This window comes from Cryptomeria japonica, chromosome 3 (assembly GCF_030272615.1).
Source record: "Cryptomeria japonica chromosome 3, Sugi_1.0, whole genome shotgun sequence".
Lineage (NCBI taxonomy): Eukaryota > Viridiplantae > Streptophyta > Pinopsida > Cupressales > Cupressaceae > Cryptomeria > Cryptomeria japonica.
The window spans coordinates 331338594-331351058 of NC_081407.1; positions in this window are offsets into that span (position 1 = coordinate 331338594).

A 12465-nucleotide genomic window follows, 5' to 3' on the forward strand; every position below is an offset into this window, starting at 1 on the left:
GTTGATGACAATTTAATTAATTATTATAACTTACGAGTATTTAATAATTAATGTTTATGTTTTTATTGTATAAAGATATTAAAGGATTAAATTTTAAGACTTTACCCTTTTTTTTTTAAATTAATAATATGATCGTAAAAAAATTAATTAACAAAAGCGCTTTGTTTAAAAAGGCAAATAAAGCTTGATTTATTAGATTTTGTGTCATGCTTTTATCTAGTTATAAATTAAGCAATTTTAGAATTAAATAAATATCTTTATTGTATTTTATGTAATGTCATTTTAATGTTGAATAAATTTAATCATATATTAAATTTATATGTTTATTTATTAAATTAGTATTTTTAAATTTAAATGGGAGTTTCAAAAAGGTAATATTCTTAGAACTTCTATGTGCTAGAGTCTTTGGATGAATTTTCCTTCCTGGAAAGGATTTTTGAAGAAATCCTTTATATTCTGGAAAAGTTCTAGAATATGGGGTGGTTCCTCATTTTTTGAAATTTTCTCTACTTCTTGAGTTTTCCTTCTAGAATTTGTTTGGCCTTTTGGAAAAGAATTAGGGTTTTCATCCCATAGTCTACCACACTATAAGAAGCACCACAAAGACATATGTTCCCAATCAATATTAAATGCAGAGCCTTTACCTTTTTAAGGAGAAAATTCTTAGTGAAATTTTGTTGTTTGTTTTTTCGTATATTTGGTTATCAGCATTTTATGTTTGGAATTTGGTTACATATATATATATATATATATATATATATATATATATATATATATATATATATATATATATATATATATATATATATATATAATATTGGTCAATGTGTCTATTTTGAAATTTGGGTTCTATTTTTATATATTTTAAATTAAGATTTGATTTAACTTTGGGATTTTCCTAATGCAGATAGTTTTGTTTAATATAGTCTTAATCGTTAAATGAATTATAGTTTGACAATATGGGATTTTTAATAACGTAAGTTGTATAAAATATTTATTAATTCTTTAATAATTGATTCTTGCATGTTTGCAAACAAATGTCTTTTGGCTAAAGAATGCCTATTGGGGTAACCTATTGGGTAAATGTTTTAATGGAAATGTGGTGTTTTGTTGAATTGAGTTAGTATATGAGTCTTGGCTTTCGAGTTAAATTTCCGGTCTTGTTTTTAATTGTTATTTCCCTCAAGTGGTCTCGTGATGTGGGTTGACCCATTATGTGAGTTGTAGTACCTTCAATTGGTTCTTGATCTTAGTTCCTCTTTGCTAGTGTTATAATGTTTAGTTTTCTATTGGATTTAGTCAGGAAGTTATTATTAGTGTCTTAGTATCATATGATTACTCTCCTTTTCGGATTGAGTTATGTTGAGTTCTTCAATGGAAGCTTTTTTTATTTATGCTTATGTGGTCAATATGAGATGTACTTCCAGAATTGTTTGGATCTCATTTTGGTTTATGGTGCTTTTATCCTTATTATGAGACTCATGAGATTATTTCTGATGAATCTTTGTTGATGTTTAATTTTTTAGTATGTTTGTGTCATAAGGGAGAGTGGCTTCCAAGTGGGGGTCGGGGCCCAAAGTGGCTAGGAGGATAATCCATTGGGAGTTATCTTAATAAGTGATAACTTAATAATGTATTAGGGGGATGGGTAGTTTATAACATTAAACAAGATTAATTGTGCCTCGCTCATGGCTGAGTGCTCATTTAGATTTAGGATGCAGTGAAATGGTTTGGAATGGCAAAACCAGCTACCTTGTCCTCATCAAAGGTTAATTTAGTTTGCATGAGTCTTGCATGAGGATTTTTGCGTGTATTAGTTATTATAGGGTGATTTAGTGGATCTTTGTAAAAGTTGTTGAAAAGTTGAAAAAAAGTTGCTTACCAACTTTACAATTTTGGAAGTTGAATGGCCACTTTGTTTGTAAATCAGTTATGGCCATTGGAATTTAGGCCAAAACATTTTTAAATAGCCTCCAATTGGTCGAGGCATGGTTGTTGGTGGTGGTTTGAGACATTTTGAGGGACAAAATAACAAAATGCTTAGTGTTTTCTATAATCTTCATTGTTTTGTTGCACTTTTTGATGTTGTATGGGTCCTTATAGGAATTATAAGCTCATGAAACCCAATGTATGTGAAAGGCCTCTTGGTACACTTTAATTTTCCACCAATTTTGTTTAATTTCATCAAGGGAGAAGCAAAAAATCATTGTTTTCTTGAAGAACACATGAAAACCCTAGCAAACAAGATTTTGTATACAAAAATGTAAATACATCAAAGGAAAGGAAAGAAAAAAGTCACAAAATGGTAGATTATGAACCTATAGGATGTAGAAAGACCTTGCAAGTTGATAAGAAAAATTTGGAACCTAATTTGTTTGTAATTGATTTGTAAAAGAGGGCTAATTGATTGCTAGTCCAATGAGAAAAACCCCATTTTTGGTTTACATATCTCAAAAGACCATATAGAAATTTCAAGATATTGTTTAGGACTTCAAAAAGGGTATCTGATTCTAGTTTCAATTTGTGAAGAAAGTGGCTGAGCAAAGAGAACTTTTCACCAGTCCTAAGAAGGAGGACAAGTAGAAACTAGGAGAAAGACATGGTATAGATGGTAGATGGTGTCTCCAAAATTCTTATGTGACTAAATCAGGTTGAAAACTTCATGAAAACATGGTAGAAACCTCTGACAAGATTCTAGACCAATTGGGATTCCTTGTTAGCATATGGTGACTTTGGAAGGACCATTTGATTAGTCACATTGGCTACACTATTGTGCAAAGAGAAGACCATATGCATGATAGGGATATTTTGATCTTTTGAGGGGTGATAGAATATTAAAACATTGAATTCCCATCCTTGTATAACCTTATACTAAGGTTGAATAGGTGAGTTGGGAGAAAGATCTCTCTTAACAACAAAGAGGTGATAGTACAAGCATTGATTGTGATTGGTACCCCACTTTTGCTGCATCAAAGTGGTATCAAAGTGGTAGGTTCTAATAGATAACAATAAGTTGGTTGAAGAATAATTTGGTTGTTCGGTTGAATTGGAAAAAGATGACTCCAAAGAGTGTTATTGCAAGAGAGTTTAGTGAACTGAAGTCAAAGTATGCAAGGGAGATGAGAGAGTTGGAACAAAGAATGGATGCAAGAATTGAAGCCTTAGAATCTAACCAAAGAAGGGATGAGGTCACAGGAAGTGTGAGTGACCAAGGGGAAGAAGAAGAACCCCAGGGAGGGCCCGAGGAGAAAATGGACCCTGATCAAGAGAGGATGGATAGGCTTTTGAAAGAAGTCAAGAGTGATGGTCATAAGAGCAAGGTAGATTTACCCATGTATGGAGGTAAGCTAGATGTAAAAGAGATCCTAGATAGGATAGGGGTCATGGCTAATCATTTTAATTGTGAAGATGTGCAAGAAGATCAAAAAGTGAAGATGGTAAAATCAAGATTGAAAGGGAATGCCTAACTTTGGTGGTAATTTGTAGTAGTTGAGAGGAGAAAGAAAGGGAAACCCAAGATAATCTTTTGGGATATAATGACCTAGCAAAGATAAAAGGGAAGTTACTTCCTAGTGATTACAACATTCAGTTGTTCAAGAAGATACAAAGCCTCAAGGAAAAGGATTTGGATGTGAAAACCTACATGAATGAGTTCTACAAGCTGAGTATAAGTATAGGGCATGAAGAGGATGAAGAGGAAATGGTGGCAAGATACCTCAATGGTTGAGGTATAATATCCAAGATAAACTAAGCCTTACTACACCAAGGATGGTGGATGAGTGCTACAAGCTAGCCATCAAGGCTGAAGACATGTTGAAGAGGAAGAAAGATGAACAAAATAGGGGTAAGATTAAAATTTTCAGAGGTAGAGGCTCTTTTAGGGGAAGAGGACAATCCTCCAGGTCACAAGATGAATCTAGTAGCCAACAAGAACAAAAAGGTGAGTCAAGTGGCAATGGCAGCTTTAGAGGAATAAGTTATAATGGTAGAGGAAGGTTTGGAGGTCAATGGAAAGGGTTAAACACCTTCTCTGGAATATGCTTTGACTATAATCAGTTTGGACACCCTACATGGAAGTGCCCCAACAAACAAGGATCAAGCTTCCAAGGTGGTGAAATAATAACTCAATTTTTTTAAGAAGAAGATAATGAAAGTGTTAATTCACCTTCTCAGCATTCTTTCCCTGAGGTAGGCAAGTCTTTGATGCTAAGGAGAATATTGATTAAAGTGCCAGTAGCTCAAGAGCTACCTCATTTAAGAAAACAATTGTTTAGGACTACTTGCAAATCACTTGGGAAGGTATGTAAAGTGGTTATTAATTCATGTTCCACTGATAATTTAGTGTCCTTAGAGATTATAGAGAAATTAATTTTGAAAATATTCCTCACTCCATTGTCTCCAAGGTGTCATGGTTGAATAAAGGACAATAGGTTTTGGTGAATGAACAAGCATGGGTGGAGTTCAACATAGGAGGTTACAAAGACAAAATATTATGTGACATCATCCCTATGGATGTATGCCACCTACTCCTAGGCAGACCTTGGCAATATGATTATAAATCCAAGAGTGATGGGCACAAGAACATCTATGTGATAGAGAAAGGTAGAACTTCATTCACATTCACTCCACTTAAAGAGGAAAGCATGGACAAATAGATTGGATCCAATGTTATGGTGGTCGAGGAGAACTATTTCTTGATGACAATGAAGGAAGGAGGATAAGGATTTGTCATTCTAATCACACCATAGTAAGTCCTAACAATAACATACATTGATGATGTACCTAGGAAAGTGCAAGGATTGTTAGATAAGTATCAAGACATTATGGTTGATGAGCTTCCCAATGCTCTACCACCTATAAGGAGTGTGAGCCACCACATAGACCTTCTACCAGGTGCCACTTTGCTCAATAATGTTGCATACAAGATGACACCCAAGCAAAATGAAGAGATAGGCAAGCAAATGTAAGAAGTGGACAAGGGCCTCATAAGGGAAATTTTGAGTCCGTGTGTTGTCCCTACTATTTTAGCACCTAAAAAGGATGGAGGATGGAGAATATGCATAAATTCAAGAGCAATCAACAAAATCACCATAAGTTACTGATTTCCTATGCCTAGAATTGAAGACTTGATGGATTGTCTTGGAGGGGCTTGTTATTTTTCAAAGTTACATTTGAATAGTGGGTACCATCAAATTAGGATTAGAGAGGGGGATGATTGGAAGACAACTTTTAAAACCAATGAGCGCTTGTATGAATGGAAGGTGATGCATTTTTGGCGATCTAATGCCCCAATTACTTTCATGAGACTTATGAATGAAGTGTTGAAACCTTTTGTAGGAATATTTGTGGTGGTGTACCTAGATAACATCCTTGTGTTCAGAAAATAAAGGAGGAGCATTTGCAGCACCTTGATATGGTCTTGAGGAGGTTGCATGATGATAAGTTGTTGATAAATATTAAGAAGTGTGAGTTCATGAAAGAAGAGTTGTTCTACCTTGGTTTTATGGTCTCAATGATAAATTTGTAGATGGATCTCATAAAAGTAGAAGCGATACTCAGTTGACCAACTCCTAAATCAGTAGGAGAGGTAAGAAGCTTTCATGGTTTAGCTAGTTTTTATAGGAAGTTCATTAAGAATTCCAATCATATTTGTGCTCCTATTGTTGATATTATAAAAAGGGATAAAAGAAATAAGTTTCAATGGACTAATGAGGTAGAGATTAAATTTGAAATCTTGAAGACCAAAGTAGCCCAACAACCCATTCTTACCTTGCCTGATTTCAATAAGATGTTCACTATTGAATGTCATGCAAGCGGGTTTTCTATAGGTGTAGCTTTGAGCTAAGAAGAGATCCTTGTAGCCTTCTTCAGTGAGAAGCTTAACGAAGCTAAGAGAAATTATTCTTTGTGTGACCTAGAGCTCTATGCAATGGTGCAATCCCTCAAGAAATGGAGATATTATCTCTTACCTAAAGAGTTTTTTGTCTTCATGGTTAATCATGCATTGAGTTTCTTGAATAACTAGGAGAAGTTGAACCATAGACACATGAAGTGGGTAGAATATTTTCATGCATATACCTTCACCATCAAGAATAAGACGGGTCAAGAAAAAAAAGTTGTTGATTCTCCGAGTAGGAGAGACATGTTAGTAAAAGAGATACATCTCTAAAGTGTAGGAGTGGATGTGTTGAAATGTACATATCAAGATGATGATGACTTTAGAGATGCTTTTGTTGTTTGCAATTAGTCACAAGATACTTTTCATAGTGAGTATTCTGATTTTATGTTACAAGATAGTTTGTTATTCAAGGGTGCTCAGTTGTATGTACCAAAATGCTCTATGAGATAAAATCTAATTAGAGAGAAGCATTGTGGGAGTCTAGGTGGACATTTTTTATATGGTAAGACCTTGGAGTAGGTCAAAAGATTTTATCATTGGCCAAGGATGAATGTGGATGTCAAGAAGTTTGTGAAGAGTTATGGAGTGTGTCAAAGAGTCAAAGGATCAAGTTCCAATGTAGGTATTTATCAACCTTTGCCAGTACCTAACAACCCATGGGATTCAACAAACATGGATTTTGTTTTGTGTCTGCGTAAGACACAAAGAGGGTGTAATTTTTGTTATGCTGGTAGATTTAGAAAGATTAAACATTTCATTTCTTATAGGACTACAAATGATGCATCTCACATGGATGGTTTCTTTTTAAAAGATATTGTAAAGATATATGGACTTCATTTGTCTATTGTGTTTGATAGAGATTCTAAGTTTATACGTCATTTTTTGGAGTACCTTATGAAAAGAGTTTGGCACCAATTTGACATTTAGTTTTTCCTATCATCCACAAACGAATGGGAAAAATGAGGTTTTCAATAGGCCATTGGGAAAGTTTTTGAGGTGTCTTACAAAGAAACATGGTCAGTCATGGGATCTCATACTTCCTCAAGCAGAATATGCCTATAATGATTCTATTAACTAGAGCATAGGAAGGAGTCCTTTTGAGGTTGTGTATCGCATAAACCCAAGGGGTGTATATGAGTTGAGATATCTGAAAGGAATGGAAAGGAGGAGCTCACAAGGAGAGGATTTTTCCATAGTAATGGATGACATACATTAGCAAGTGAAAAAAGATCTTTAAAAGATTGTGGGAAGGTACAAGGAGAGGGAAGATTTGAGAAAGAGGGATGCTCAATTCAAGGTTGGAGACTTGGTGTTTGGATATCTAATAAAATAGAGGTAAATCCTAAAGGAAAATACACCAAACTAATGATGAAGAAGATTGGACCTTGCAAAGTGGTCCATAAATTTGGCTAAAATGCTTATGAGATAGAGTTGCCCCCTCGGGTAGTCATATCACCTATATTTAATGGAGCTAACATCAATCATTTTAAAGGATCCGTGGATTTAGGAGAAGAAGAAGGTAAAACAAGCATTGAAGATGAAGAATGGATCAAAGACCTAACCTCAAGTTAGCCCATGGAACTTGAAGGCATATCAAGGACACAAGGGAAATCAAGAGGACAAGACACAAAGTTTACAATGAGTATGTGGTCAAATGGCATGGATTAAAAAATGAGGATGCTACATGGATGTCAAAGGATGACAAAAAGAAACATGGTACCTCAATTAAAGAGTTGACCTCAGTAGGGGCATGCCATCTTTTCCTCTCTGAGTGAATGGTGTAGGAGCACCAAGGTCAAAATTGGTCAAAGTTGGTATATAGGAGTCTAGGGTAATTTTTTACGTTCATTTAATGTAATCAAGTCATGTTGAGACCATTTTTGCATGTATTGGTTCTTGTAGGGTCATTCAGTGTAAATTTGCAAAAAATGTTGAAAAGTTGAAAAAAGTTGCTTAGCAACTTTTCAATTTTAGAAGTTGAACAGTCACTATGTTTATAAATCAGTTATGGCCATTGGATATGAGGCCAAAAAATGTTTAAATAGCCTCAAATTGGTTGTGTTTTTTTTTGGTGGTGGTTTGAGACATTTTGAAGGACAAAACAATAAATAACTTTGTGTTTTCTACAATCTTCACTATTTTGTTGCACTTTTTGATGTTGTAGGGGTTTGTATAGGCATTATAAGCTCATGAAACAAAGTGTATGTGAAAATCCTTTGGGTATACTTTTATTTCCCTCTGATTTGGTTTTATTTCATCAAGGGTGAAGCAATAAATCTTTGTTTTCTTGAAGACCACCTGAAAACCCTAGCAAACAAAGTTTTATTTACAAAAATATAAATCCAATAAAGGAAAGGAAAGAACCAAGTCAATAAATGGTAGATTATAGACCTATAGGATGTACCAAGACCGTGCAAGTTGATAAGAAAAATTTGGAACCCAATTTTTCAGTAGTTTATTTGTAAAAGAGGGCCAATCCACCCCTAGTCCAATGAGAAAACCCCATTTTTGGTGACATATATCAAAAGACCATATAGCCATTTCAAGATATTATTTAGGAATTATAAAAGGGTATCTAAATATAGTTCTAGTTTGTGAAGAAAGTGGCTAAGCAAGGGTAACTTTTCACTAGTCCTAAAAGGAGGGCTAGTAGAAACTAGGAGCAAGACAAGGTATAGATGGTAGAAGGTGTCTACAAACTTTTTGTATAACGAAATTAGGTTGAACACTTAATGAACACATGAAATAAGCCTCTCAAAATATTGTAGACCAGTTGGGAGTCCTTGTTAGCATATGGTGACTTTGGAAGGACCATTTGAGTACTCACTGTGGTTGCACTATTGTGCAAAGAGAAGACCCTAAGCATGGTTGGGATATTTTGATCTTTTGAGAGGTCAGAGAAGAATGAAATATTGAATTATCATCATTTTCTAGCCTTTTGCCAAGATTGAATACATGAATTGGGAGAAAGATATCCCTTAACAACAAAGAGGTGACACTACAAGTGTTGATTGTGATTGGTACCCCACCTTCACTACATCATGGATCTTATTTTGTGTACGAAGAGGAAAAATATATAAATTAATAGAATTTGATGCATCTATGATAGTCTCCCTACATCTAAGTCCATGTTCCCCCTTCCTACATTTAGTTTGTAGCTTAACATATTAAGATTCATGAACTATCAATTTAGGAATGCCCTTCTTAGAGTTTTTTATACTTTTTAGAAAACCAATTTCCTTTTTACATTTACTCATATCTAGTGTCTAGTTATATTAATTCAAAATCATTGAGTTATTAGTTTAATTATTACATATTTGAAAGATAGTTTAATCTACCTTTACTAATAAGGTATTTTTATTTTTATTTTTTCTTTGCAAGGTGTAATTAAACTTGTCACATGTTAATTCCCAAACATGTAAACAAATATTTTTTGAAAAAAGTCAAACGTAGTACTTTGGGGCATACAAAAAGATTTTTTTTATTAGTAGATGGCAAATATGTAGGAAGAGATTAGATTCAAGGATCTAGTTTTGATCAACACTCATAGGATCAGAACTTTAATTGTGAAAATGACCCTCATAGAAGAATAAACATGTTGTGGTTGTACAAGATCTTAGAAGATTGACACATGTAGGATCAAATATCTGGTTCAAGTATTGAAAAATTGTTGAGCATTACAAACAACGTGAACTATAAAGCTGACTAAAAATTCTAATGCACATGAAAGGGGACACCAAAACAAAGCTCAAATGTCAATAAGTTAGTCTCAACCAAAACCAAAAATTAACTTTTAACCTTGAAATGCATATCAAAAGAGAATAAAAAGCATACAAATGGAAGCAAAATAAAATAAAAAGAAGAGAGAAGAGACTCCCTAAGATGTTCCCATTGTGCTCTTGATGGCTCTCCCTTGTTCTTCTCCTCTCCAAGTCCCAAATGCTTGCTTGAGTATAGCTCTCAGTTTTAGCATGCAGCCATGGATGCCAAATGAAGGATTGAATGGTGGTTGAAAATAAACTTCTATTGCTATGCAAATGCCCAAAATAGAATTTCTATGAGAAAGCTAAGTAGAAATGCATATGCAACTATAATAACAATGCTCAAGATGCTCCCTCCTTTTCTTGATGATGAGGGTTCCTTTTATAGGAAAAATAGTTTATTGAAGGGTCAAGATTGATCTAGCTTATGGAGGGCTAGGATTGCATGAGGAGAGCTTGATCCTCAATCCATGCTTGCAACTTCCACCAATTTAATTGTGACAAGTGGCACCTTGAAAGGGCTTAAGAAGAGAGGGAAGAAGCATTAAATGCTTGAGAGGAGATGAGGGCAACCTCATGTGGTTGGGTTATTGGATAAAGACTTTATCAAATGGGTAAACGCTTGTGCATGGTTTACCCATGGTTGGGCCTTGGTCAAAGGGACATGACCCATGTGGGTTAGTGTGTTGAAGAAGGGAAGCATTTAAGACTCTGCAATAGTCCTAAATGGGTGAGATGATGGGTTGAGGGTTAATTTGGGATTAGAATTGTGCAAGTGATTAGAAGGGGGTTTAGGCTAAAGTGGAAGGGATTAGAAGAAGAAGGACAATTGGACATAGGTGGAGAGAGATTTAAAGCGCACGCACACACACACACACACACACACAGAGGGTAGGAGGGATATAGGGAGAGGTAGGTTGAGAGAGATAGAGAGAAGATATAAAAAGAAGGAAAGAGAGAGAGAGAGAGAGAGAGAGAGAGAGAGAGAGAGAGAGAGAGAGAAGATGAAAGCGATAGAGTGGGATATAGGTTGGAGAGAGAGGTTAAGGGAGATAGAGAGGTAGAGAGGTAGAGATAGAGAGATAGAGATAGAGAGGTAGAGTGGAAGGGATATAGGGAGAGGTAGGTAGAGAGAGATAGAAAGAGTGGATATAAAGAGAAGTAGAGATAAAGAGAGGTAATGTGGGACGGATAGGTGGAGAGGTAGTTAGAGAGAGAGATGGGGAAATAGAGCGGAGGGGGAGGTGTCAAAAGAGAGGTAGGTAGAGAGAGATGGAGAGGAGAGAAAGTGGACGGGAGGGAGGTAAATCTAGGTAGAGAAAGAGAGGAAGAGGAGAGATAGAGAGTAGTTAAGAAAACTAGTAAAACTTATAAAGAAATCTACTATAGAATACATATTTATTTTTTATTCTTTATTGCTTTCAATTTTTCTTATTTTACATTTTTCCATTTTTCAATGTTTTCAATCATCATTGTTTCGTTTTATGGAAAAAATTAACATGACAAATATGGTGTTTCATAAAAAATTCTTAACATTTAAAGTAGTGTGTATATAAGAGCTGTCTGTGAATGACAGTGGTCCATATGAGAGCAGTCTGAGAGTTATTGTGGTCTATATAATGTGAGTAGTGGGTCCATTTGAGATATCAGTGACACCCTGTTATTTGTCTGTTTGTCATCATATGCAATTTTTCCATAACGTTGCAGTAATCGCTTGGCATTTTGTACGTGTGGTTGTATTGCTCTGACCGTACGTTTGTTTAACAAGGAAGAGAAACAAAGACTAGTGGAAGATTCTCAAAATAACAAACTGCCTATATTTTGTGTAAGCTTTTGCAGTAGTTGATGGCTTAATTTTGCTTCATTTTTTGTCACATATGATTTATTCACGTGTAGCCATATACTGAATAGTTTAACGGTTAAATATCTAATATAGCAGTCTAAAAATAACTGATATATATCTTATTAAAATACAAATACTTTTGATGATAATTTAAAAGTAAAAAAAACTGCATTCTTTCTCAATCTTCTACTGAATAATCCATAATCCGATTTATGTTACCTTCTTAAAACATGCTCTTCAGTGACATTTTTTAAACGAAATTTCATACGTATTTTAATTAACACCGGTTTGAGATGGTTTCGGTGGATTAAGAACCCTAAAGAGATGATCTAAGTGGAATTAAAATTAAAATTAACTATCCATATATAGTTTTTCCAACTGAAAATATTAAAAAATAAAGATATATATGAGAGCAGATGTACTGTTGGGTATCAGTTGACGACCTATTTCTTAGAAATTTGTTTATATTGCTCAATAGATCTCTGTGATTGATATCTCATCTGTACCCACTTGAAATTAACATTAGTTCAACTGTTATGGTTTCCAAAAACATTCAAAACATTCAAAACATTCACTCATTTCTGTTTTGTACTAAAGGAAGATTTGACCACTTTGTGGAGATCAATATAATTTGATTTTGTTCAGTAAACTATAAAATCAAGTAATAAACAATTACTCATTTGATTCATATAAAATGAATTTCTCTGTGCAAATGATGAAAGAGCGTACAATGTGTTCTCCACAAAAAACAGTAAACACATCGATCATAAAGTGCCACTGGTTTATACTCACTGAAACGACGTGCATCGCAGTTAAAATCTCCAGTGATAATGCACGGACCAGTTGAAATAACAATAGTTTTCCATCTACGTGGAGAAAGTATATTGAACCTAAGCATGGGCAATAGCAGACATCCACAGAGAACATAAGGTTCTGGTTTCTTTACAAAAATTGAATTGTTG